The following is a 27,385-nucleotide window of genomic DNA, read 5'->3' on the forward strand; positions in this document are numbered from 1 at the left end:
CAAACCGAATAATAATAAAAAAAACTGAAAATAATTGTTTAGTTTTTTTATAGCACTATGATGGTTGTTTCTTAGCAAAAATCGACTTCATCTTCATGCGTCTTTCGAATTTTCTTTTGAATTCCTCCTACGCAATTCGTCGGTGCTGATAGCCAAGGTCAGCGTTTTGTGAGCCGTAAGCGATTACGAAACGGTTGTCGCTGCAACTGCGAAGACGCAGCCCGAAAGAAATTCAACAAGCGAATACAATGCGCGTTCACCTTGCTGCGGTACTGAAAGTGTTCGGCGCAAGAAGTGACTCGCCACGCCTGTGTCGCCAACCAATCAGAACTTGCGGTCGAACCAGTTTGAATTACGCCGGGTTTTGTGCGTCCATTTCTTTGTTTTGCAAACAAGTCGAGAGTGTTTCACAATGCGACACGGGCACGAAAACAATGGGATATAAGGACGGTCCAGCGAGCGCGCAAAACACGCTCGCGGATTGCGACCATCCTGTGTGTGTTGAGAATGCTTGTGCGCCGCTCTGTGCCGCACCGGCATTATCCACTTTTCGCGCATTTCACAATACGACGTCCATAAAACACGTTGCTTCCGTCGAAAACGAAACAATGGAAAGATATCATGCATACCTGTCCGGTTCTTTTCATATAACAAAAATGGTAAATTTATGACGTTCGTTCAGAATAAAAGGTGCGCAAATATAGTGGTCCGAAATTGTACAGCGCTTCGTCACTCATAGCCATAGCGATGCAAAAAAAAAAAGCAACATGTCCACTCTCTTCTTATTACTGAAGCTTTCAATCACAATCCTCTATTTGTTTAAAACCACCATTCACAAACCTCTATTCAAAGCATTGACTTTATCTCTGTTTCGATATATTACAAGATTTCATAATCAAACATTAATGAAACGCATGCTAATGAACCTGCACAGTGACGACAAATTCGACAAAAAATTTCAAAGTGCCTCGCACTTGTTTTTCTGAAGAATTTCGCTTTGAAGTGTTGCCAAGAAGAAGGCAGGCTATTATATATATTTTTTTTCGTATCTATCTTTTGGTTCCTGTTTACCCTCTCACCATTACCCCTCTCTTTTTTCATCTCTCTCTTTCTTTTTTTTTTTTTGCGATGCCTCTTAAGTTGCTTGGTGAGCTGTCGCGTGCCACTAGCCAGATTTGTCTTAGAAACGGAGTACCAAGGCTCGAGCCTCAAGGTTGACTGACATAACGCAGGCTCGGCAAGTCGTTCTACTAAATTCGAGCCCATACATACAACCTATAGTTTATCATAACCTGTTTTATGTCTCCAACAGATGTAGCTCTTTTCCTTCTCGTTGCTTGTTTCTATTTTGTCTTGGTGAAAACTATGGCGCACTTCGATAGCTACACTTGCGTATCAAACTACCCAAGGACGAGTTTTATTTCAATTGATTCTTCTGCCCGCTTCAGAGGTGACAACACTCGATACATTCTGGCTGATGAAACTCCCGTTTTGTTGAAGCCTGTCGAATAAACGTGACAGCAAATATGTGCCGTTCCTTTGAAAATAGCTACTCGAATGTCGCACTTGCGCCACTCATCATCCTACGACAAGTCCTGCTGTAATACGGCAAAATGTGTTTCTCTGAAATTGCTATTCGCATCCGCCATAAGCGAACAGCGCTTGTTCTTGAAAGGCTTTTATGTTGCATAACTGCGAACTAGGGGAAGACATTTTGACGAAATGGGCTATCTGAGAAGAAAATAAATCGACAACGGTAACTGCGAGGAAAAGAAGAAAAATGGGCGTAGGTAATCCACGCAGTGGAATATCAGAAAAGAGGTGTCTTTTTGTGCATTGGAAAAAAAAGAACATGTTAAAATACTTTGTAGTAAATGCGTTTCGAAAATAAATAAGAAAGGATGGCCACCCACCATACTTGGGTATCAAACCAAAACATGATCTCAAACACGCACACACAAACACACACAAACACACACGCAAGCACGCACGCACACGCACACGCACGCACACGCACGCTCACACGCACACACACACACACGTGAACCCTTGTGCGATGGAGATTACTAAACATTGCACAGTATAAAGCAGCCAAAAAGCAAGCGCACACCAAAGACGATGCGGATATTACGGAAGATGGATGAATCGGTCGGACCCCCTCAGAAATTTGAGGCAGGAGACAGTATTTTGAAATTCATTTTCATCGGCGCTTATCACCATCCTTCTTCCGCCTCCTGCGATATGAGCGCATAAGTTCGTACACGCAGATCGATATTTCACGTACAGAGCACACCTTCGCAAAATCTCAGAGTAAACATTGCGTTGTGGAGTTCATGTTTCCCCAAGAGACGCTTCATCGTGACACTTCTAAAGATGCTCCAAAACATTCTCCCAGAGCATCTTTAGGAAGACGCTCCTAGAGCGACTCTCCATCAAATCGAAACGGCTCGGTGCTGGCTTAAGGTGAAAAGCCGATAGAAGAAAATCGACGTCAACTCACCGTTGCCAACTTTCGGATCAGCGAGCGGCAGGTACGCGCAGGCTCTCGAACGCTGCGCTGTTGTCCTGGAAAAAGAGAAACGGGATAAGGAGCTTAAACAAGGAGCAAGCCGGTATCAACACGAGTAACTCTAGCCTAAGCGAACGTAATGACGTAATGGCTCGATAATAAAGAAGAAGGCCATTGCGAACACGCATGCACTTTCCTCGAGCAAAGGTTTTTGAGAGGCGAAAGTTCTTCGAGGAAAGCTCGGGTAAGCCGCCGTAATGGATTCTGCCATCCAGAAAAAAATATTCCCAGCTGCTCACCTTTCGAGTGATAGAAGCGCATACAGGCTTACGACGTTGAGTAGAAAACGTGCCTCCATCGCTATTGTTAAAATAGTGAGATTGCGTGCTTGGTAAGTGGCGTTTTTAATGCTCATTTTTGTTTAAACTTTCCGGGCATTCGTTATAGTCTGTTACAAAATACGGTATATTCAGATTTCGCACTTGAAAAACACTGCGAAAAATTTAACACAACGCGTTCTTTAAGAACACTCGACAAACCTAATGGTATAGTGCTCAGTTGCGCGACACCCTTGTGAACGAAAGAAAGCAAACACAACATGGCTCCATTGGTTCCCTATGCATCACCCTATTCATCTTGATTGTAGTGAAGAGACAGACAGCTCTTGACGTGAACGCGGCTATCATAGCTATATTTTGAACTAGATCAAAGGTGGAATGTAAGCGGATTTCTGTAAAATCGACGATTTAAACCGGTCGCCTCGGGACACAGAAGACAAGTCTAAAATTACGTGTTTGTGGTTCTTCCTATCTCCGCGCTTCAGGGTTAGAATGTCTATCTCGAGCCAGGACGCTCAGAAAAGCTTATCGTGCTCTGCGTCACTCACTCTCTAAGTTTATTCTCGCACACCGGTTTGACGTGCCCAGAGGAAAGGAACTTTAATAACCGCCCCCCAAAATGTTTTCCAGGCAATGGTTGGAAGCATCTAAACTTCCTCTTCCTTTCTTTTTCTTCACTCTCCCCTCACATCCCAAGCAGCAGGCCTAAGATACGTCTAACTTGGTCCACGTTGGCAATCTTAGGAGCCTAACTTGGACATAATATCGTTCGGCTCCAAAGCGTTAGTTAGTGCCAAGGTAATATTATTAGGCGTTTTTTTGTTCCGCCATATAATTGCCAAAGTGGCAGACATTAGTCAAAGACACCACGTACCAACCGAACCAACAGTAGTTCTAACACCTCTTTAGCAATTCAGGCCCAAAGTTGACAAGTTAAAACTGAAGAACCCCAAGTGAAGCCTAATTCTGGCATTTCTACGGGTACCGAGGATCAAAAAAGCCAGGTGACTACTAAATAACCAGCCAGTGAAGACTAACTTTGGCACTTGTTTGACAATTTACGGCTAACATTCCCAGACTTTGACCAAAGAATATAAATGTTTGGCTGTATCTAGGCTTTTAAAGGTTAACGGGCTCAGAATTGGAAGACAAAAATACAGTTTGCCTTAAGGAAGTGTGCTACTGGGATGCCACAGGTTTTTACGCTGCTCTTTTTGTGCAACCAAACTTTTGAGACATCTGTCACAAGCGTTAACTCTCTTCTTAGAAAAATGAAAGTTTATCTATTCAGAATTACGTTTTCTAATGTGGACCATTTTAACCGAAACCTAACGAAGCGGTTCCTATAAAGAAACATAATCGATCTGCTCAGAAATAAAACTAAAGAATCCTAAACAAACCATAATACAGCGCTTTGGAACAATAGTCTAATAACCCTGATTCAGGGGAATGCCAAAGGTTTTCAGAACACACTGCTTTAAGGAATAGGCGAACAAGCTCGAAATGTTGACTCTGCCAACGCCACCTAGAAAGATCAAGGCCTGCGAGCCATCCTTCCCTTCCTCCAACCTAACGTCGTCACAACCAGAGAGCGGCAACACAGCAATTAGACCTAAGTCCGATGCGCAGCGTGCTTCGACGTGTTGATTAGACACGAGGGGCAACCGAACTCTGCCGCAGCACTCGTGTCTACGCGTGTCCAGCTACGATGACGTCATAAGCCTAGTGCAAGTGCTATGAATATTCTAGGTATAGCCTCCCATTAACTCACAAAGCCTGGCAATTCGACGACGGACCCATAGAATGACCGGTCGCAGATTTGGAGCGCGAGGATCTGGTAGCACAGAGCATTTCTCGGGGGGACTGTAGTCAGCGCACAGCTTTTGCAACGGCGAGTACCCGAAATGTTGCTTTTAAAGCCCGACAAAAACAGAAGCTATAGCGCCAGGAACGAAAGGGCAGGGTATTGAACCGAACCCGAAGCATGAATCGAAAACCGGAAAAAAATCGTTATTTTCGCTCGAACCGGAGTTGAACCGGAACGAAACAAACTTTTTGGCTCCGGAGCGGAACCGATGCGTTTTCCATGCGGTTTTCGGTTCGAACGCGAAGTCAGGTCACGTGGAAGTGCGTGGCCAAAAACATTGTAACTTCCCAAATAAACCAATAATGTAAAAAAAAACAGCTTATTTTTGAACAAATTGGAGAAAGCCGTACGTTTGTTAAGAGACTACGTGTCCAATGTGCTATGTCCTGATCAGAAAGCTAGGATTGAAGAAATTAGTGCTCGATTGTCCAACGCGGTGGATGGCCACGCTGAATACGCTCACCAGGCTACTTGAACTGAGATGCTAAGAGGGTCGCTTTCAAGAGATGAATGCTCCAGGTCAACTGAAGACGTATGGGCGGAAGTCGAAATGCTCGCAGTATCGCTTCACCCGGCGGTAGCGGCTACGAAGACAATGAAGAAGGAACAGCTCACTGTAGGAGATTTCTATGGAGCATGGCTGAGATATTCCATGGCCGCTTCCAAGATAACGTCGCCGTTAGCAAAGGTCTTGGTCGAGTCAATGAGAAAGAGGAGCGAAAACTTCTTGAAACGAATGTTTTGTGTGCAGCTGTGTACAAGGATCCCCGCTACCGCCTTCTTCTCACCTCTGACCACAAGTACCGGGCCACGTTGCATTTGACAAAGAGTTGGAGGCGGATCACAGCTTTGCAATGCGAGAAAGATTCTACCCTATCTTATGAAACTGCGGCGGCTCCAGAAGATCTGGAAGACGCCCTGGAAGTACTCCTCAAGAAAAAAGAGGTCGACGCTGGCTTCAACGTTCCAGGTACCAGTAGCCCACTTGATATAGCATGCCTCCTGGAAATGCTAAAGAAAGAGCCGCGGCTTTCAAGGGACGCTAACGTGTTTCAGTTTTGGGATGAGAGACGGGAACGCCATCCAGAACTCAGCGCATTGGAGCAAGTAGCCCTAAGAGTGCCTGCGACCCATGTCAGCGTGGAGCGAGCATTTTCTGCACTGAAGTTCATGTTATCGTCTTTGAGGTGCCGTTTTTCCCCGGATATGCTTGACGACGTCGTGCTTCTTCAGTCAGCTGCTTGACATTGCACTGCGCTTTCACCCACGTCCCGAAGTGCCCAGCACTAGCTCGTTCGTTCCACACAGTAGAGTGAGACTTTGCTTTTTATATGTAACACTTTCATAAAATATGCATAGTTTATCTTTGGCTGTCGTTAATTGTTTTCGTAGCACATGAGTACGAACCGGTTCAAACCGGTTTGAACCTTTATTTTTTCACCCCGGAGTTGAACCGGAGCTGAACAGTTTTCCCTGAACCGAAACGAAAACCGGAACAAAAGCATTTCGGTTCGACAACCGGAAGGAAAACCGGAACGAAAACATTTCGGTGCGCAAGGAGCACGAGCGGACATTCCATCACTGGGGACAAGTGTGTTCCGGCTTCTCGCCGCAGCGGGGCGCCCGTTACATGCCTCTCCTCTCATCCGTTGTTCTGTCGCTCTACCTTTTCACTTTCGGCGGCTGCGTCTCGTGGCATTCTGTCAGGCTTTGTCAGTATAGAAAAGCTATAGTCTAGGTGGTTTTCTCTCTATTCGTGTCCATCGGCGTGCGCTGGTTCGCCGATCCTTAAGAGGAGTTCTTTCAGAAGGCATTTAACTTGCACGTAGAACAGGGTAGAAAATTGTAGGAGAGCATATCGACGCACTTATTATATCTGAAGTGGGGAAATATTTACTTGGGAGTTTTCTTTCTCTGATTTTTTTTCTACTGAAACCATTTTTTCAAATACCATTCTGCACAAAGTCATTTCGTTCGTAACTTCCTTTCGGCCGCTTCCCGCTTTCTATTCATCTATTATACACAATACCTTGCATGCTAGAAAACAATTATCACAAAAGTACTTGAGTTTCGTGTTTTCCTTTTATTTAGAAAGTTAAACGTGTATTGGAAAGTTTATTCTCAAAAAAACAATATTTGGTCAATAAAAAAATCTGGGCTAAAGCTTTCAGGTAATTAGTCGTTTGTAACATGATTCCAGATGCACTAACAGCTATGCAAGTCGAAACTTGGCAAGAGCGGACGACATCACGTGCATTCTGACAGATTTTCGGTTTCGGATTCAGTGTCATTCTCAGTAGCCTCAATATGTTGAACACATAACGGAACTAGGACGGTCGTCACAGGCAATATAATATCGCGTTCCTACTAAAGTATCAGGGTGCTCATTAGGCAAGTGGATAGTTTTTATCTTGCTCCTTGTTTCGCATAACTTTCCTCTGCCCCTGTGTGTTTTGGTACCATGTCTCTAATTGCCCTGTTAACGTGATGAGAACGCAAACCTAATTAGGTAAAACAGAAGCCTTGAAGGACGTTTTACCTTCTGCCGGGCTGTGGCTGTACATGCGACAAAGTACTATCAAGCGTAGAAAGCTCGCGCTGGAAGCGGAGTATCCACTGAATTCTTCACTCGCCATCGACTGTAGAAATGCAGAGTGGCCTCGGAGGTGCGCAAAAACTCGTTGTTTCTTGCGGAGATCGCAAAATCGAAACTTCAGGCAATTTAGAAAGCTTTTGCGAAATTGAGAATTCGTTATTGATAGCCGATGATTTTTTATCACTTTGCATAACAATCGGCATAGACGGACCGTGACAGCGGCTGATGCATCTATCACTCCCAAGAGCACTTGGGCAATTTTCTTTATGCCATCGAGCGAGAAGCGGCAAGGCGTTTGAGCAACTTCAACTTGATTCTTACGATATTTTCCAGCTTTTGCCCCCTATATAGTTAGGTATCGCGGTGTTTCTGAAACATTAAAAAAGTCGACTCGAAATACTTTAATCTTAAACACTCAATTTTTGGTAACCGTCCTCACTACTGGTCGATTCCTTTTTTATTTTTGGTAGATTTTGTCCCCCCCCCCTTTCCACTGTTGCAAGCCTTCCAAGTCAGATTATTAATCACCCGGTAACATGTGGTCTCACCCATTTATTCTTTGCGGTGCATCAGTGTTCGGCTTTAATGCAGTACTGAACGATCGTCCAACAAATAGCGTAACTTTTAAAAGACGCTTTTCGGTTCCGTTTTGAGTTTTATGTTCTCAATAACAAAAGGCTATTCACATCAAAGTAACTGCAATATAATGATCACTCGGGGCTAGTTGATTTAATTTTTGATTCTCGGTTCCTGCGTATTGCAGATGAAAAGCACACCATCGTTTTCCTATAATTGAGAGATGGGTAACGATTCACAGAAGACCAATTGCGCTGCAAGGAATAAACGATAGAATTTGCTTCTATCGAAAACAAATTCACTGACATCATTAACATACTTGGACGAAAACGAATAAATTTTCTTTAACTCCAGCTCTGCTGAATATATGTGCAAGAACCAGTCGACTTCTCGCTAGGAAGAAAAAAAATAAAGAAACAAAAACTTTCAATCACTTGCTTGGAATGACAATATTGGCGCGGAGATTCCCAATTCATATTAAAGATTTTTTTTCTTTTTTTATAATCTCAAATGCCAAGTGTAACAAAAGGAGAAAACCAGACGAATGCGCGAATTTGCCCGCTGGTTATACTACACATTTCACATTCTTTCTTAGACGTATATCGGAAATACAATCAGTTCCGTGTTGCTCGTACCATGATAAAAATTGGTTCCTTAATAAAAGTCTACAAGGATTTATATTTGTTCAGCGTCGATCAAATATCTATCATGTCCTCAACTCGCATGGAAAGGACATGCAAGGCATTTATCTCGGTAATTTGAACTTCTTTTTGTAGGTGCTAGATTTCGGCTAATAACATTGGGCGTAAATCACTTCACTATGCGGAGCGCAAATTCCTCTGCTTCTTGCGTAGGGGTTACGGTGACGTCAGAACTCCAACCTCTGATTGACTCGATAGGAAGATAATGAGTATAGAGTTCAATGAAGCTAGAACTGAGGTCAACCTACCATCCTTCCAATCAGAGCCAATGAGAGCTGGGCATTCTGACGTCACCGCAACCCCTGCGTAAGGAGCACGCGAACGTTCGCTCCGCATATAGTCCCTGAGAGCTTAAGAAACGCGGGGCGGAGCCTATTTTGCTCTTGCATCTCAATTTCTGACTGGTTCTTGGCATTCTAGTTGGCTAATGCCTCAAATGGACTGGCTGCGAAGCGATGAGAATGTGATCGAGACTTGCCATCCCCGCCGTTTAGTAAGCCGTCAGTGACTATCCTCAAGTAATGGGCTACACTGTTTTCAACAAAACCAGCGCTCCCACCTTTCCGAGAAGTCAATGCGAGCATCTAATCATCACCATTGATAGAGCCAGCAACTTACTGGACAGAGACGATCGTCCGTCCTCCCGCGAAAATGCCACCTGCTGAGATGCACAGTAGTAGTGGACCGTATTTTTTGTCCCCTCAGCTTTGTTGATCGCTACGTTTCTTGTTTAGAATGCAGGGATTGGTCGTATGCGTGCTCGGCAGGAAAGTAAGCACGTGGGGTCAGTTCAAAAACTGTGCGCTTATCACCCGCATAAAAAAGGTACTGAAAAAAATTGCTAAGGCTTGCATGTTTTTCCATAAAGATACGACGGACGGCCTAAAAAAGGACCCTTACGACCGTGCTTAATTTTCGGTGGGGGCTCGATTTCGAAGAGGGAGCAACACAAACCATGGAGAGCGTTCGTGATATGACGGCAGATGACTCGCTCGCAGATCGGTCGCAAATGCGCATGTGTTGTGTCGTCGCTGCTTGGCGAGGAGGAAAGTGGACGGTGAAGTGGTGACTCTTGCAGACAATTTCGCGTTGGAACCTCCCCGCAGTTTCTCTTTCAAATGCGGCCCTAAGTTAAAACATTCTAAAACCTAAAAACAATAAAGCTTTGTAAAAAAAAAGAAAAAAAAAACACTGGAAGGTTTATACACCGCTCGCCAGTCAACGCGATGTATGAATATTAATACACTTCATGTTCGACGAAAGTGCAACTGGGTTATCTCAAATTTTTCATGCGTAGGCTGTCTAAAGAGGAAAAAACAACATTACCTGGCTCATTTCTTTCTCAATTCATTACGCAATTTAAACGTGGTATTTTGCCCACATCTTTTTTTTTCCAATTCGTGCTGGAAATGCTGTTTCAAGAGTTCAAGTTGTAAATGCTGCTGATAAAAGTTAACTGATTTAGATTAACATTTATGTGAGACACATGTTATAAAGTTTACAATGCAGCGACCTTTATACTGTGTCGTTACAGTTACTCGAAGCATGTAAATAAGCAAATAAAGTTTCAATCCCTTTGCAAATGCTACATGACGTCGAGATGTATTGTGATTGACGACACACAGCTCGGTTTCAATCGTCTTGACGTCAATGGCACAGCTGCGCTTTAATTTCATTGACCCCTAACGGCAACGCTTAAAATACTGCCGACACGTGGCGTGGAAATCGGAGGCTCAATCGACGTAAACTCAACTGTTTGTAAAAATTAATTTAATATATGGCTCAACGGCGTTTGTTTCTCGAACTCTATTGCAACTCAAAACGTTTTTAGCTGCTAAAATGGTAACGAAATATAGCAGCTGAAACACACTTAATTAGTTATTTTACAGATCTGGTTTCAATTGTCGGCTTCGCCAAAGTTTTATCTATTGTTTGTGCGGCCCACCGCCAAGCTATGTATAGTTTTCACAGGTTGAAATTCATGCTTGAGTTCAGGATAGCTTTCTTTATTATTATCGTGAATTGCGAACGCCTGCATCGATCGCGCTTTTAGGTGATGTCCTTTGTGACCCTTGGAGTGAATGCATCACATCGTTTTTATGGTGAGCCTGACATATCTGGAAGAATGAATCCACTTGCTCGAATTCACCACACAAGCCTGCAGCATTATCTACATCAATTTTGCGCTTTACATGATGTCTACGATTGTGGTTTAGGTCGCGGTTTTCCCAAGTTCAACATGGTGAATTTGGAGATAAGTTTTCTCAACCAGCACGTGTGAGACAATCCCCTAGCGTTGCCTATGTATCCTAATGCAAGAGTCTCTCACACTATAAAAGACCCCATCGCCGAGACACTGTGTGCGGCGAAATTTATGTTCAGAGGCAAATTAGAGCGAAGGTTGAGGTATTTCCTCATCCTATGAAATGTGGGCATGGCCGAAGGATATCCAATACAGCTGTCTAAAACTGCCTCGTCCAGCGTGTCCGTGATATTGTTAGAGACTGCACCTTGACAAACAGGTGTGCAGCCGGTAGACACGTGTGACTCAGTTAAAAACGACCCACTCGGTGCGATGCTCAAATGTTCTGCAGCGTGTTTCTGGAAACGTGGTTACAAATCTCTCCTGCGAAAACTGCGCATCGAACGGAAACAAAAGTTAATGACTTAATGGACTTTAAGAAAGGGCCCATTAAGTAAAATGATTTTCGTTCAGTGTGACTGGGTATTCAAGTTCAAGTTGAAGTTTGAGGTCATTATCCTCAAAAACATGCGTCGGATGTATTGCACGAGGGGGAAGGGGCGGGGGGGGGGGGGGGAGAGGGATGGGGGGGGGGGGGGGGGGGCGGCGTGTGAAAAATTTAACAAAAGATTAGACTTAGCACTTGGAGCGGAACAAAAAATGGTTAGTATTGGGTACTATAAGATAAGGCAGCGAACCCCAGTCATCGATGCAGAGCGAAAGTGGTGAAAAATTGCGCCGATTAGTGCGTGATTTAAATGGTTTAATTTTGAGAGGATGATCACACCGAAGAAATATGCAGGAAGGAGAATGACAAGAAGTGGATCTTAAATGAGGAAGGTTATAGTACAGTTTATGAAAGAAGCATAGGCGAGACATTTTTGTAGGTGTAGATAAAGCCGGAAGACTGGACTCAGATCTGCGTTGTAACACTCTCACGAGGGGTGAGTAGTTTTGATGAATGAATCGGGCCGCTTTGTTTTGTAAGGATTCGAGATTGTTAATCAAGTAGGCTTGACGAAGGTTCCAAATTATGCTTTCGTATTCTAACTGTGAGCGAACAAATGTTTTAAATGCTGTGAGTTTAGTAAGAGGTGATGCCTTATAAATAAATTTCTACATAAAAAAATCAAAGAGCTATCATTGCCTTTTTTAGCATGGTCTCAATATGCAAATTCCACGTTAGGTCTACCGTGATAGTAATTTCAAGTAATTTGTAAAAGGATCCACTTTCTTTCTTTTGAGTATTTCATTAAGTTTCATTTTCAAAGGCGCGGTTTCAATTAGAAACTTGATGCGAATTATCCAATCCTACTGAATTCAGTCGTATTACAATAATAAAAAATTTAAAAAAAAAACGAGAACGTAAGGGTGCGTCTTCACACTGGAACCGACGTAAAAAGCAAATCTCATGGGGCAGCCCGGAGGCTATCTTATCTAGCCTCTTTTACGTGCGATTCGTGGTGGCTCAAATACGTTGGGACTTTTGGCCACGGAGAGCGAGATTACTGGCGCGTAGATGTGTTCCGATTAGAACCGAAACCTAGAGTCGTATCCCAACTGAGCATTTTTCGGCAACGCCGTAAAATGCTGCAAGTGATTTATATCATGGAATGTGAGCATATTTAAAAATTTCTGATGACTCGCACAAAGTTTCTTATTGAAAGCATACATTTAAAATTAATATTAAAAATTTAGTAAGTGAAATTTAATTCATCACTCCATTTCACCCAACATAAATAATTTTTTCTTAATGGGCCCTTTGGCACAAATAACTACGGGATCAACTTCTTTTCTTTTTTTGTGCGTGTAAGTTTTGCAACAGCGTAGGGTTCGCAACAGCGATTTGGCCTGCGGTACAAAAAAAAAAAAGCCTGGATATTCTCGAGCGATCATTTTACCTTGTTATCAAGTGTGACGTCCTACAATTACCCAGTCCGCCCCCCCCCCTCCCCCCCCCCCTCCGTCCCTCATAGTTTGCCGCAACATGTGAACAGCGAGATAAGCTCCGCTTCGGAATTCCCAGGGAGAAATGGCGCCAGTGCACCCCTCAGTATGAGTACGACCCCCTTCTTTTTTCTGAAGTCGTGAAACGGGATGATTATCGGCAAGCACACTTTTTAAGATGAAGGTCACTAAAATTAAATACCGCCTAACGCCAAACCAGCCTCGGAGCAATGATCATTCATGCCCAAGTCCCCTCGGTGTACTCGGAATTGTAGGCAGCGCCAGTTTTTGATGGCCAGGTCTTTGTGCACCATAGTGAAGACCGTCGGTTTGTTTTTGGGCACACGAAAATAAATAAATATTATTATTATTATTATTATTATTATTATTATTATTATTATTATTATTATTATTATTATTATTATTATTAATGATATTATTATTATTATTATTATTATTAATATTATTATTAATATTAACCGCGTTTTCTGCCTCTTTTTCAACGATGTGTCATCCTAAAGCATTATTGGAATAGCCCGTTTAAAACGCCTCATTTTGTTCAGCGCTCTATAAGAAATAGTGAACGCTTTATAATTCCTCGAATATACACCAACTACGGAAAGAGTCTACGTTCATTTTACGTGCCTGACATCTTCAACAAATTACCAGACGTTTTTAATCAACTCGATTCTCTACGATCTTTAAAAAAGCACCTGAAAAAAATGTGCTAAAAACCATGTATGCATTTTTTTTGGTTGCGAATAACATTTCGAACTCTTTGGACGTTTCTTCAGTTGGTGCTGAATCCACATAGACATTTGTTTGTGTCTTTATCCGTGTCTATGCTGTGAGTACTGTATATTTGTGTATCCGTGAACGCATCTGTAGATCTAAATTTGTGTATATATATATATGCCTCGGCGCATCTTTGTGTGATACATGCCTGTATACACATATCCGGTTTTTTTTTTTTTTGCAAACATTTACTTTTTTTATTACTTTTGAAAGTGTACATTGATTTATCCATGTGTTTAAATATTACTTTGTCATGAAGGATGGTATAGTGTAGTTATAGCAATCATCTCTGTGCTTCTTATTTTGCCATTTGTGAATTATTTCAAATATCTATACTGACTGCCATTTGTGAACTATTTCATATATCTATACTGACTGTCATTTGTGAACTATTTCTGAACTTCTAAAGTGACTGCTATTAGCATACCAAGAACGCCCGTCTACCACTCACACTGGCTAACATCACTGCTGGGTCGTGTCACACAAGCCAACCCTGGCTTCGACAGACCCGAGTCTAACATAATGAAAAAAATCAAATGCTGGAATAAAATATTATTATTATTATTATTATTTACTGTAGTTCTTATGTTGTAACATATAGACTAGTAGTAAACAAACACTTTTCACTCACGCGCCAACTACCATATCGTTAGAAAACTCTCCTCGCTCACAAGCATCAACCACGCGTTGTCTCTTATTCACCTTGCGCTCGTTGGGCTGCGAGGTTATATTTGACATCAAAGGTGGCGAGTAACTGCGCGTTCAACGAGTGTTGTGTGATCTTAGCATCGAGACCAGGAGACAAGTATATAATTTTGAGGTGCATGTAAATAACCGAGAATCGCGTGTGTTCGTTGTGGGTATATTATCACCGGCTAAACCACTACTGAAAAAAAAACAAAAAAACTGCACGATTGTGACGAAGGCGATGAACGCCGTGACGATTGGTGCTGCTTGAATGGCTCCACTGAATCATAGTGTTGGCTGCGTTCAGACCTAATGTGAAATAGAGTATAACAGCGACAGCGCGCCGAACGTTATATTTCAGTGCAGCCTAAGCTTTACTTCGATCTGATACTCAGTTTTTGCGTAGGAGTGTAGTTGAAGGTCATTTCTCTCGGCGATTGAGAATGCGGAGCACGTAACTTTCTCGCCGTGGCCGATTTCGATGAAGAAATAAAGAAGCACGGGTGGTACGTATAGGTCGAATCGCGTTGTACACAACGTTTGCCAGCCGCCTGCACTCTTAGTAAGGTCAGCACACTTCGGCTATGTTAATCGAAGTTTTCCAAATCTATATCCTATCGTGTTTATTTTTTTTTTGTTTTAAGGAAAAAAAAGAATAACGTATTACAAGAACATTCCGGTGGCTTTGAATTTTGTTTATTTATTCACAATTTTTTTTTTCAGACCTTCATTGCTTGTAGTGAATGAATTACACAGATCTTGTACGCCAGGGGTGGCCAGGTTGACATATTCAAAGAGGCATAAATAATTCTGTAATTAAAACGTCTCATTATGTGAGAGCGCAGCAGAAGCTGCAAGGGGAGCTTCGGACTTTCGGCGTGTCTACCAAGCACATGCGAGCATCGCTCGAGACAACGGGCTCCTGCCTGTAGCTTGAGCTTTGTTCGCTCATAAAGTGAGATCAAACTTGGTGTAGTTGAAAATTATTTTTGAAATCACTAAGCTAAGTTGTGAAATTCAGTGCTCACTTTTAATACAATGGAAAACAAGAGCATGTAGACGGGATCGGGAGTTTGTGCTGTCTCGCGCTGCATGCATTTCTACCGTATCGAGTAAAACAAGACAGCCGTCTATTGAATCTTTCGTTTTCTTTGGAATGCAGCTCTCGTGTAAATGTCAGCCCCCTTCGTTGGTTTTAAACCTTGGCAATGCGCAAACTCGACGGCATCTGATCTTTCTCGACGAAAACAAAAATTAACAAGCAGATAACCGCGTTTGCTAAAACAAAAAGTGATACTTTCCCAATATACTGACTTTCATAAGCAACGCCGAAGTGAGGATTCTAAACAGACGCATTCACCAAGTTGTATTTATATCTTTCACTTTAACATTCCGAAATATAAGAAAATATATAAAGTTGAAAAAAAATATTCTGAAAGTGTGGGCACTTGATAGTGCATAAATGTAAACTCTCAAAAGTTGCGCCATGTATCCTCCGTATTCGAGTTCTTTTGAGGTATTTTTTTAAGAACTAATCATACTTCAACATCAACACCCTTAGCAGTTGTACGTGAGCCCGGAGGATCATGTACGAACAAAAATATTTCAGGAGGCTGTAACTTATAACTTTATTTTTAGAAAACGGGCTCAGCACTGAAAAGAAAATTCATCTAGCTTCAGGAGGGATCTGTACTTTAACACGACTTAAAGATTAACGCCAAAAATATCCCAACAAAAACATGTTTTCTTTTTCTCAAACGGCTTTATAAATAATAATAGCGATTCGAACATAATATGTCGTGTAAAAAGGTTCGCAAGAATTCGTTGATTTTCCCAGGAACTCCGGGTCCATTTAATTGCAGTTTGTGCTGTGATCCTACTTATTGAATAGTTTGTTGATAATGACTTAATCATGGCTTGCTGAATGACTACATGGTGGATAATGAGATCACGAAGCCTGTGTCTGCATGCCTGAATAATTTCTGCACAAATCTCCTTACAAAATACAAAATGTTTTGCCGATAGCCTCACGAGCCCTCTCAAAATCATCCTACATGTCTATATCGGCTCTCAAGTATCAGCTGCGAACCCGTAGAGCACTCCTGCAGCATTATTTTAAGTCTTTAGACGTTTCAACATGGTCTAGGTGTGAGCATCATTATCACAAGGTGCACTATCATTAAAGAAGGCTATACTGCCCTTGTAGTCTTTCGATCTTATTATTTTGTTATTTTTTAGAACCCCAGTATATTCACAATTTTCCATAAAAAGGAGTAAAGCCCAAAAAAACTTCCTTAACCACAAACGTAAAAACACTCCTCACCCGGTCTTCGGTGGAGCCTATAGGTAATATATGACGAATAAAACAGAAATATTGATATCTGAGGTATAATAAGTCCACCTCTAGACCTTGCTTTCTGAAAAAAGTTTCAAGCTAGACTGATATACACGATTTATGTATCTCGTGCTCAAAATGTAATGTTGTCTGCCGTAGTAACTTTGGAGGAATTTGTGTCCTAGGGTATCAGTGATGGTGCAAGGAAATCGCATGACGTCACTTGATATACAAGAATATTAAAAAAAAGGGGCAGCTAGATTTTAAAGGTTTATTTCAAACAAACTGCGGAGGACAGCATTAAAATCATCTGGTGGGCTTGGTAAAATCATCTGGTGGGCTTGGTACATCTTGGCAAAATTAGCGCATTTCTCTGCGTTTTTCCTCCCTTGTCTTTGCGCAAATTTTACCAAGATGTAGAGTGCAAAAATACATTACGCACATCACTTAATAAAATAACGTCCAACGTTTTTAAAATCCTGCAAAACTTTACCTGCTACATTTCAAGATCTGAATCATCGAATTGTTGAAACTATGGATTCAGTAACTAGGCCTAGGGAGTCGTTGATTCGTTTGTGGTTAGAAATGGACTACCATTTTGATGTTCGTCGCGCTACACGCTGCTTAGGTTGATTGCAAAGAACATCAAGAACCACGTGGGATCTTTGAGCGTTCCTCCATTCAATAACAAAAAAAAAATGTGCCTGTTTCTTTTTTTTTTTTGCAATGAGAAATAAAAACATGCAATTTATGTATATCCGCATCAGACGTCGGCGGGCCTTCTGTATGTCCGTCGAAAGGTTATCACACAGTTAAGACAGACTGGTTCCTTTTGAAGACCTCTGATATAAACTGGTTTATCAAACTCTACTGGGTAATTATTTTACAACAAAACAGTTAGAAAAGACAAATTAAGTCCAACGCCACTGGAAAAAGGCGAAATCTAGGTAACTTTCGGGGTTGCGGAGATTTCTTTTGCTTGCCATTCCGCTGATATACCAACACTTTGAATATAAAAATGGAACTAACTTTTAAGCACTAATCCACTGTCTCTCGCAGTTTGCGTACCGCATTTCATGGGAACTGGAACCTGGTTGCTTAGATTCCATGGTGGCCATACGAAGGCGATCTTATGCAAACTACAAAAGCCTGTCTTTAATTTTCTTTATATAAGCCCAAAGCTTAGATAAATAAAATTAAACGTTGGAAGACGACATTTAAGGCACAGGCACTAATGCACGCTTGAAAATAAATGTAGAGACGTAAAAAAGAAACGAACCAAAAAGTAACAAAATATGTTAATTAAATAATATAAATCAATTAAACTAAAACAATATATAAAGGCAATCAATAATTTAATATATATATGCGCCTGAACCAAGCAAAGTATCCGGAATCGCCGGTCTGCTCTCTTTAAAATTGTAAGCCTAATCAAGAGTTACTTTAAAAAACTCAAATAAGCATTCAATTCAAATAAAATTGGTAAAAACAACGAAAGAAAAAACTTCTTTAATGAACTCGAAGTACTCGCAAACGACATACAGACTCGAGGGAAATTAACTTTTACTGTAAACAGGGTGAACGTAAAAGGTAAAAAAAAAAGCAAAGCGTTAATCATTATGTAAATCGCATTGAGTTCCATGACACGGTTGAAAATATTTTTTTTTTCTCAGAACATTATGTTACAAAATTATTCTCATATAGGTTCTTAGCCTCAGTATGTCATTTTCTTAGATATACACTTATTTCTTATGTAAATTAATAATAAATGTATCGCGCAAAAAAGAAAAATTTGCATAAGATGTGTGAATAATACATACAAACGTTCGCATCTGAATAAAAAAAGGAATATTAGTTTCTGCATTTTCAAAGCTTATTATGTTAATGAACCCCTCCATTCTCGTTTGGCCGCAGAATGCGACATAAATGAAACAAGAAAGCCGCGTAGACGCAAACGAATTCACACACGTCTAAGATTACGTTTTTCCAAGTTTTTTTCTCGGCTGCGGCTAGCATACATCTGCTTTGTCTCCAGTGAGCAATACACAACCGTATCCTACAAGCTCCTATAAATACTAGCTCGGGTCAATTCTTGTCACACACGCAAAAAAAAGAGGGAAAACACTGAAAGCAAGACGGTATCCGATCTGCGCTCAGTTTCCAAAGTTCCTTGTCTAGAATTCATCAATGTGCCCAAATCTTTTTTTTTTTTTTTTGCGATGGTAAATTGCTGACCCGGTTGAAACGAATTTGTTAGTTTAATCAACGACAATCTACAACCAAAATAAGTCATCTGGGGCGAGTGTGCCGTCCAGTCAAGTTTTGATGAAGCTGTTTCGTGAAACTGCTGTAGATAATACCGACTGGTCTAATCTTGAGCGAAATGGCCCGGATGTCTCGTCAGCCATGACACGGCGGGGCTGTCCGTACGAAGCTACCACCTTGAAGCCAATGTGGGATTCTAGACACGTCATATACAAACTTGGAGACGAATTTTCGCAGGGCGCGCAAATTGGACTTCGGCGACGAAAGCGCTGTGTTATATTTGTGAGTCCGTTTGCCGCGCTTCGTATGCTTCGGCCACAATTTTCTATCTACCAGGTGTATAGGTCCCCTGGTGTGCAACGCTTTCAGAACAATGAATAAAAAGCAGAGCAAAAAGCTAGCTTTCGCTTTCTAATGTGCTATGGTGCCTGGTTCCCATCTGATAGCAAGTTTTGTCTGCCAATTCAGTTTTTTAAGCATTTCTTCAAAGCCCTGCCTAGCAGTTGCACTGCACTGGCTAAATTTCACATCTACAGAGGAGACACGAAACTACAGTGAAGGCTGACCTGCTCCCGGCTGTAAAAACATACGTACAACACAATTATCTATTTACGCCGTAATATCCTCATTGAATATATGAAAACCGAGTGTTTGTACCGGCTTCACAGCTCTGGCTGCTCTAGACCAGTGGTGACAACAAGAACAACAATAATTGTTACACACAAAAAAGTCACCTATTCTTCATTCTTTCTTTCTTGTGTCCAAGAACAGCCGAAGCCTAAATGCTGGTATACAGAAATATACTCTTTGTAGAAAAAAAATAAATACAAAACCATTGATCCTAATACAGCTGAATGCTTAGGGCACTTTCAAACGAGCGTTTACTATCGAAGATATCAACCTCCACGCTGAGTTCATTAAAACTATTTTGAATTCGCAACATCGGGGAAAGTGAACAAAGGTCTTGCACATAGAACGTGTTGGCGTTTGGACTGCTCACGCGTAGGACAGATGAAAAAGTGTTAAAACGAGACATGAAGTCTTATCTAATATTACGCATGTATTTTTTTTCGGGCGTACATGGAAACGAACACACGTGCACAATCATTGTTGAACAGATTAACGATACTCTAGCTGACAAGGGTCATACATTGTAAGAAAAAGTCTCAAGCCGTCGTTAGCTCGAGATAGGCCTAGGAGTTAAAAGGACGGTGCAAGGAACAACATTCAGTTGGAATGTTTGGGACCCATGTATACTCGCACAAAACGAAATTCACACAGAGACATCTTAGTTGCGGTGTATTTAAGAGAATAAAAACGCGCGTTTTCTATCTAGCATTGCGTGAGCCCTAAATTTAGTTTCAAGATAATCGATAGCTCGACAAGCATTCAGGTGTTGGCTCGTGTCCAATCGCTGTATTGTCGGCAATAGCCGAGCCATAACAATGTCTGAAACTCAGCGTGTGTCCGGTTCTTTTCCAACCTTAGCGGGTGGTTATGATAAACCCTGGCGGCATAGAATTGACTCGAGACCGCGTGGCCGCTTGTCCTGGCTGCGAGTTGCCTAAAAAAAAAACGGTGTTTTTTTATTTTCTTGGCAAATACTGTTACACGGGCGGAAAGGCTAATGTGTGTTTCGTAACTAATAGACGCCAGAGATTCATCCAAAGTGGTTTTTCCAGAGAGCACAAAAATCTTTGCACCGCCCCTTTAAGGAGGTCAGTCTATCAGACATGATTCCCGTTTTTTCGTTTGTTTGTTTTTTCCATAAAATGCTAGGCGAGGACGTAAAAAAGAGACACACTAATGAAAAAAATAAAAAAAAATCTAATACTAACAAGATACTAACAAGGTGAGAACGGCAAAGAGGAGTTTCAGTTGTCCCGCAACTAGCGCGAACCTTCCACCTTCAATAACGCCTCGGTGTCTCGGGAACTCAATCGTGCAAAAAAGCAACGTGACACGCGGCGATTTACTTAAAAGCGCACACGGCGATTTACCTAAAAAGCGCATGCGACAAAACGCTAAAAAACAAACACACACAAATCAACTGTAAAATTACAGTTAAAAGAAAGAGACAACGTTAAATACCTTGACGCCCTTTGAAGCCCTCGCGTCGGGAAGAAAAGTTCCAAGCGCTTTTAGAGGCCACAGAGCAACACACGGATTACGCTCGCCGCTGCGGGGATCGTACACTGACCGTCAAAGCTTCTTGCGCCGAGCATTCGCGCCTCACAATCGATCACGTGATGTCTCTCGCCCGCCGGCTTCTACGACGAGAATTGTTGGAGCCGGCGCTTGACAGTGTCTGAGGTCTTCTATATGCACCTGAACACCTGTTTCACTTTTTATAGAAGAAACAAAAGAAATAGCGCTGAATTGTTGAACAGAAGAGGAGCGCACGCCCGTTAGACGCGTGTACACGTTACTTTAAGAAAAACACGCTGTTTTTAATCGTAACTCGCTCTCAAAGTATCTTATCGTGTTTTTCTTTGTATGTGGCAATGACGTTGCTTGTTTGAACAAAAGTAACGAGCAACAATCAGGTGTCCGGTGGAACATACAACAAAATTTTCGCTGAAAGGAATATATCTATTTTGTAAATAACAGAAACGTGTACATTTATTTCCGACATAACTTCCAAAGGCGTTGCTTATATACGCGATGTGTAAATTATATGAAAATAATTCCTAATTAAAAAAAAATATTTAAAAATAACGCATGAATACATGCGCTGCCTTAGGTCAAAAGTGATTCTTATTTTTTCTTTCACGAGCCAATATTTATTTTCTAAAATTTTCTTTAGTTTCTAGATTTTGTTTAGACCATTGATTTACACGAGGGTTGTTCTATTCGGGCAATCTCGTGTATGTCTTTCCTCCTTTGTCGGTAAGAAAAACGCCGAATTACTTTTAATCAGTGCTCTGGGTACCTTTGAAGCTATCGCTGCGCGAAACTGAACTGTATGCCGTTTGGCTTTAAGTGCGAGAGTCGTAGGAGATGCAAGACCGAGCTCCGGGTTTTCGGTGCTCTGTACTGAGAGCTCAGAGCGCTTGTTTTTCATGCACGGTTTCTAAATAATCGACGAACAAGCGCTGGCCGAGGGGCACACGCAGAGTCGTGATCGACAACTAATTCGCACATTCTTTACCGGACGAACTTTTGACATTTTTCGTATCCGGGGCATTATAACAATAGACAACCAATGCTCTTTTGCACAACGGAAGCTGTAAGTGGCGACAAACACATAAAGCCGGGGTCACACGGCTTACACATCATACAAAATGGAGTCTACATACAGATGCGAACACGAATCACTGCGAGACCTTTACTTCGAATGTCGTATGGTAACGAGTTCAAGGGGAAAACTTGGCACGCGGAATTCGAACCACGGATATTGCGGTGACTCGCGTCTGCAGAAGGTCTTTTGTGTGATAGGGATGAGCAGTGTAACCCCGGCTTCAGGCTTACCGCTACATAAATTCGATCTGCGTGCCAACTAGGCCATACGAACGTCACGCTAAGTGTGCCATAACGCCGGTGGTTTTTTTTTTTTTTTCGAAGTGTTTAACGTTACGTCCAAATCTCCGCCTTCCCTAGGTTCACGGGAGAGAGAGAGAGGAGGGCGGAGGGGGGGGGGTTAGGATTACGCGTTTTAGCGCTCCTTCCGGACGTAAAGCTAGCCACAGCGGGTTTTTTTTTTTTTTTTCTTAAAATGTTATTGGAGTCTCGACATTAACTTGAACCTTTCGTATCGAAGGCTGAGTTGCATTTTATGTGTTTTGCCGGAAAGGTCACGTGAGGTGAACTCAGCAGCAGCTATCCAAATGAATAGAGATGCGTGGCTATAATTTGTTTCACTCTAAAGGCCGGTTCACGCATACAGTGGATCGCCCAGTTAGCGCCTCATGAGTGCTGAAAGAAGAGCTCATGTAAGCAACGACTTGCGCGTGGCGTAGCGCTCGGTTAGTGCCTCAGAAGCGCATTAACATGCGCTCGGTTAGCGCTTCAGTAGTGCTCGGTTAGCGCTTCAGCAGCACTGTGTAAGCGTTCTCACGCTCCTTGTGCCGTGCTTGCTGCTGCGAAGCAGCGCGTGCACGGTGATTCCGTTGTTGTTTTTACTTTGGTGGTGAAAAAAGAGCAAGTAAAAGAGCCGCTCTCCGAGCAGACGGTCGGGCAGATGATCCAGAGTCAGACTTGTAGCTACTAACTGATCGGGTACGACCTCATCGCCTTCTATTCGACATGCGTGACCGTGGTTTCAAAGACACGCAGTTAAAAGATAATCACCTTCGAAAGAGTTCTGTGTCTCGGTCCTTCAGCCTGGGAACAAGGTTCACCGGGTACCAGTCGGTATATTGGTGGTGAAAGATACAGCGCACCCATAAGGCTCTTCTGGGCGTTAAGCCGCCCACACACATATGCACTAATTGCGTATGCAACCGCATTTGTCGGGTTTATATTTTTGCGTTCCACATATCCGCCATGGTGCTGCTGACGAACACCCAACCACAAAAAACGGAACCGCAGTCCGTGCGCTAATCCGAAGCAATAAGCGCGGTACAAGAAGCGCTAACAAGGCGCTACTAAAGTGCTAATCATGCGCTATATTAAAACTAATACCCAATTCACACAGCAGCGTAGAGGTACCTTTGGCAGAGGTACCTGTAGTAAAATGACCTGCAGGTCGTGATCACACGGCTCATAAAAATAATTTTCACTAAGGGAGGTCATGTGTTAAACGGAGCTCGCCAAGCTCCCTTACAGCTATAAGGAGTAGCCTCGGACCCACGAACTCAAAATAAAAATCAACGATATATAAATATATCTCCTTTAATGCATTATAACAAATTGAATATATATAAGTAGCAAATTATGAAATGATTGCGAACAGAAATGTTATGGAATAATACATTAACGAGGAACGCGTACTCCTGCCAGCAGGTAGCAGCGGCGGCACGTGGAAAACAATGTCTGCTACGAACCCGAACGCGATCTACCATTGCGAGCTCTTGTTCGAGGTTGTAGACGGGACGTCCGACTCTGCCGCCCAGGACCTTTTATCTTCGTCGTCGTCCATCCCTTTCGATGACGTGACTGGCGTAACCGTGAGACTCCGACGGGGTTCGTTTCTGCCGGGAACGATTTAGCTATTTTAGTGAGAACTACAGAAAAATGGAGCTGCTAAGCAGAAAAAGGTCGCCAACCTCGCAATGGAAACTCGTAACCGCAGATGATTTAGGGCCAGTGTGGCCAGACAGGTCGGACGTTTTAAAGCAAGACTCATTTAGGTGCGTCCTCAGATGTAGAGAAAACAAATTGTCGCAAAACACAAATATAATTTAGGTTTGAAATGCGATATTATCACGGACAATAATCAAAAACTGCGCGTCAGACCGATTCTGAGCAATATTGTTTATCACGTGCTCCTCCCGAGGTTTAGCAGGAATGCGATCGACATCAACTTAAAGTACTCCGTTTATTTATCGTGTGATCAAAAACGCCGTTTACTACAGGTACCTTCAGCTAAGGGACCTAAGCTAAAGCTTCTATACGCTGCCGTGGGAATTGGGAATAAGTCACGCGATGGAAGCGCCGTATGAGCGATCTTTCGAGCGCTCACGTGGCGCTGACTTGGCGCCTCGCTGTATGAGTGAACGGGCCTTGAAGGTGCCCAAAGGAGGTGTCTGAAATCGCCTTAATATGGCAATAACTCGCTCTGCTGGCTCTAAGAATTCTATAAATCCCTAAATTATTACGTTACGCGGCCTATTTCCATGTGAAAAGAAGCTATTGAAGATCAAAACACACCGGGGTCATCTCCCGCAGTGGGAGGAGCATGTTCCGAAACCGTGACCACTGTCAGCCAATAGCAGCCGAAGGATCCTCGCGCCTCAGACCGGTGGAACCGCGAAGTGATATCTTGAATGAGGGCGGCTCGTTACCCGCATACCATAGAGTTATTATAATCTACTGTAGAGGTTCAAATGGCGCTAGTGTGCTATGACAAATTGAAGCAGACAGCATGCCAGTCGAAAACGGACTTCCGGTAATGCATTTTTATGGGAAAACGTGAGTACATTTTCTCCCTGCGCTCAATTATAAGAGCAAATATCCCGAATAATTCGTACGCACTATGTACCTTGGAACATTTCTCAGTCAGGCAGACAAAACAATTAATGAATTACGTTTTTTTCTTATTTCGTTGCATTAGAAACGGCGATAAAACGGCTTTGCACATGTATTTATGTGCAATTTCGGACATCGTTAGCGCGAACACGACGTTGGCGCTTTTCAGCAGGGGGGATGTACGTGCCAAACGAACGAAGGACATCTGGAAACCAAGAGAGAGGGCAAGGACTACGCAGTAACGCTGGATTAGTACTCCCTGTGCATGTACGATGAAAATGAATTGGAGGTCATGCAATATCGTCCGATTTTCAATAGGTGCTGCTTTATTCTTTCTGCTCTGCGAAAGTGTTTGTTCTACGTGCAAAACATATCACCCGAATGCTCGAAATTTTTGAAAAAAAGTCATAAAAGCTGCCCGGCATAGCAAATATTTAAAAGATACACCTTTCATAGCACACGTACCTTATTCTTTACATTGGGGGTTCGGTGGCCGAGAGGGCTAGGGCACACCAGCTCGGAGCATGTGGAGCAAAAACTTGCGCTGCAGAACTCAGGATACTGGGCTCAATCCCCGCCCCTGCCCCTTTCGATCTGGATGAGAATCGTACCTGCGTGCGGTCGTGTACTACACTACTGCGTGGTGCACGTTAAAAACCCCAGGCTAGCACTGGCTAAATTGCTCATCTACAGCGAGTGACTCGCCGTATATTTGAAATGGCTGACCAACTACACGCTGTCTAAATGTACCCACAATCCCAATTAATTCTCTTTACGTTTCGAATTTTTTTAACTGCTAGTAAAATGCAAGACGGGGTCATTTTCATATAGTGACAGGACGGTTGTATTATTTAACAATACATAAGCGTCACCGGAATGCTGGCGAGCTTTCAACACAATTTATATTCCTTTCGGTTTCTATTTTGCTTAGAAGCGTCGCTTGTTTTTACACGGCTGCTGTTTAGCAGTTGTTTGGGCCTGAAATACAGTGAAGTTAAACATCATTCACTGATGAAAAGAGATTAGCTAACTAAACCAATAGACCTATTGCTAAATTACCCAAGCATCAAGGAGAATGGAAGGATTGGTAGTCCACGCGCCACATGCGCACTCTTTCCCCGTATAAAAGATTCGTAGTAAATAACCAAAATAAATTGTTGACAAACAATTTATTTTGTTTTAAGCATCTGCTTTAGAAAAGTTACTGCTGATGAGGCCAGCACGTGCGGCGCGTGGAACACCAATCCCTGTATTCTCTTTGATGCTTAGGTAATTTAGCAGTAGGTCTATTACACCTCTACAAGGGTAATAAATGTACGTACTATTCGGTACGACCCAGATAACAAAAGTCTTCCATGTTAAGGCCTGTTCACACATACAGGGAAACGCGATAAGCATAGCGCTTTCATTGCGCCAAGCGCGTGTCGGCGGGAGCGTTCACCAGTTTGTATCGCACCGTCAAAACTGCTGCTCATGGCAGACGATAGGTAGTTGACGGCACGTAAAGAGCGCTGCATCAGCGCTTCACTGCATGTGAGAACCGGCCTTTATTTTCTGGCGAAAAATAAAATGCACGCGTTTTGTCCCATAGCAATGCACAGCAGCACCGAAAAAGTAGACTGGTTGCTGTCTGCTTCCATTTGCATCACAGAAGTCGAATGGACACTAGCACCAGATGAACGTTTAGCGTCAATTATAACTTTATGGCCCATACTGCCTGCACTACAGTTCAACCCAGCAAGCGTGCGCTCGAGGGCTGACAATCAAACCTATCACTACCAAAAAAAAAAAAACGTTTTGAGACGATGTGTACAGTATTGTATTTCCTCTCCATGAAAATCAACATTTTTTGGCTACTCTTCATTTGCTTTTATCATATACAAAATAATACACATTTTGTAATAACAGCGTTTGCTATCTCAATGAAATATAGCTTTTTCATTCGTCACATGCCGTCTTGGCGACTGGCACAGTGCTCCTCCCATCGCTGGAGATATTTCCCATCTTTGATTGCTTTTTTAGTAGGAAAATTGGGCCACGCATAGCCATAATTTATTAATTCCTTAGATGATTGCAGCTCGCAGAGTGAGTTACCGTTATATTTAGGCCATCTCAGAAACCTCCTCATGGCACCTGAGGAGGTTTCTGACGTAGCAGACGTAGCAGACGCTATGATCGCTAATAGGACCAATCAGACAGCGTCAAAATCGCAAAATCATGGTGTTTGTTATGTTTCTGCGTGTGGTATATAATCGCTGAACCAATCATAAACAAAAAGTACCCAGTGACTTGAGCTTTTGACGTTGCTCGATTGGTCCGATTACTACCTTGCGTCGGTCACGTCTGAACTAAAGCTGACCTAAGACGAAGTATACCTTGGCGATTGCGGCTTACAGAT

General features: G+C 42.5%; 1 protein-coding gene across 1 annotated transcript in view; it reads right to left on the bottom strand.

Annotated features, from left to right (window-relative positions):
- The window catches only part of LOC8043871 (dopamine D2-like receptor), a 1,482,298-nt gene that overhangs the window by 930,852 nt on the left and 524,061 nt on the right, over positions 1 to 27,385 (bottom strand). Inside the window, exon 3 of the mRNA XM_042289826.1 lies at positions 2,501 to 2,565. The gene's annotated coding sequence lies outside the window, so the exon portion shown is untranslated. The remainder of the gene's footprint in view (positions 1 to 2,500; positions 2,566 to 27,385) is intronic.

This window comes from Ixodes scapularis, unplaced genomic scaffold (genome assembly GCF_016920785.2).
Source record: "Ixodes scapularis isolate PalLabHiFi unplaced genomic scaffold, ASM1692078v2 PGA_scaffold0__279_contigs__length_252992795, whole genome shotgun sequence".
Classification (NCBI taxonomy): domain Eukaryota; kingdom Metazoa; phylum Arthropoda; class Arachnida; order Ixodida; family Ixodidae; genus Ixodes; species Ixodes scapularis.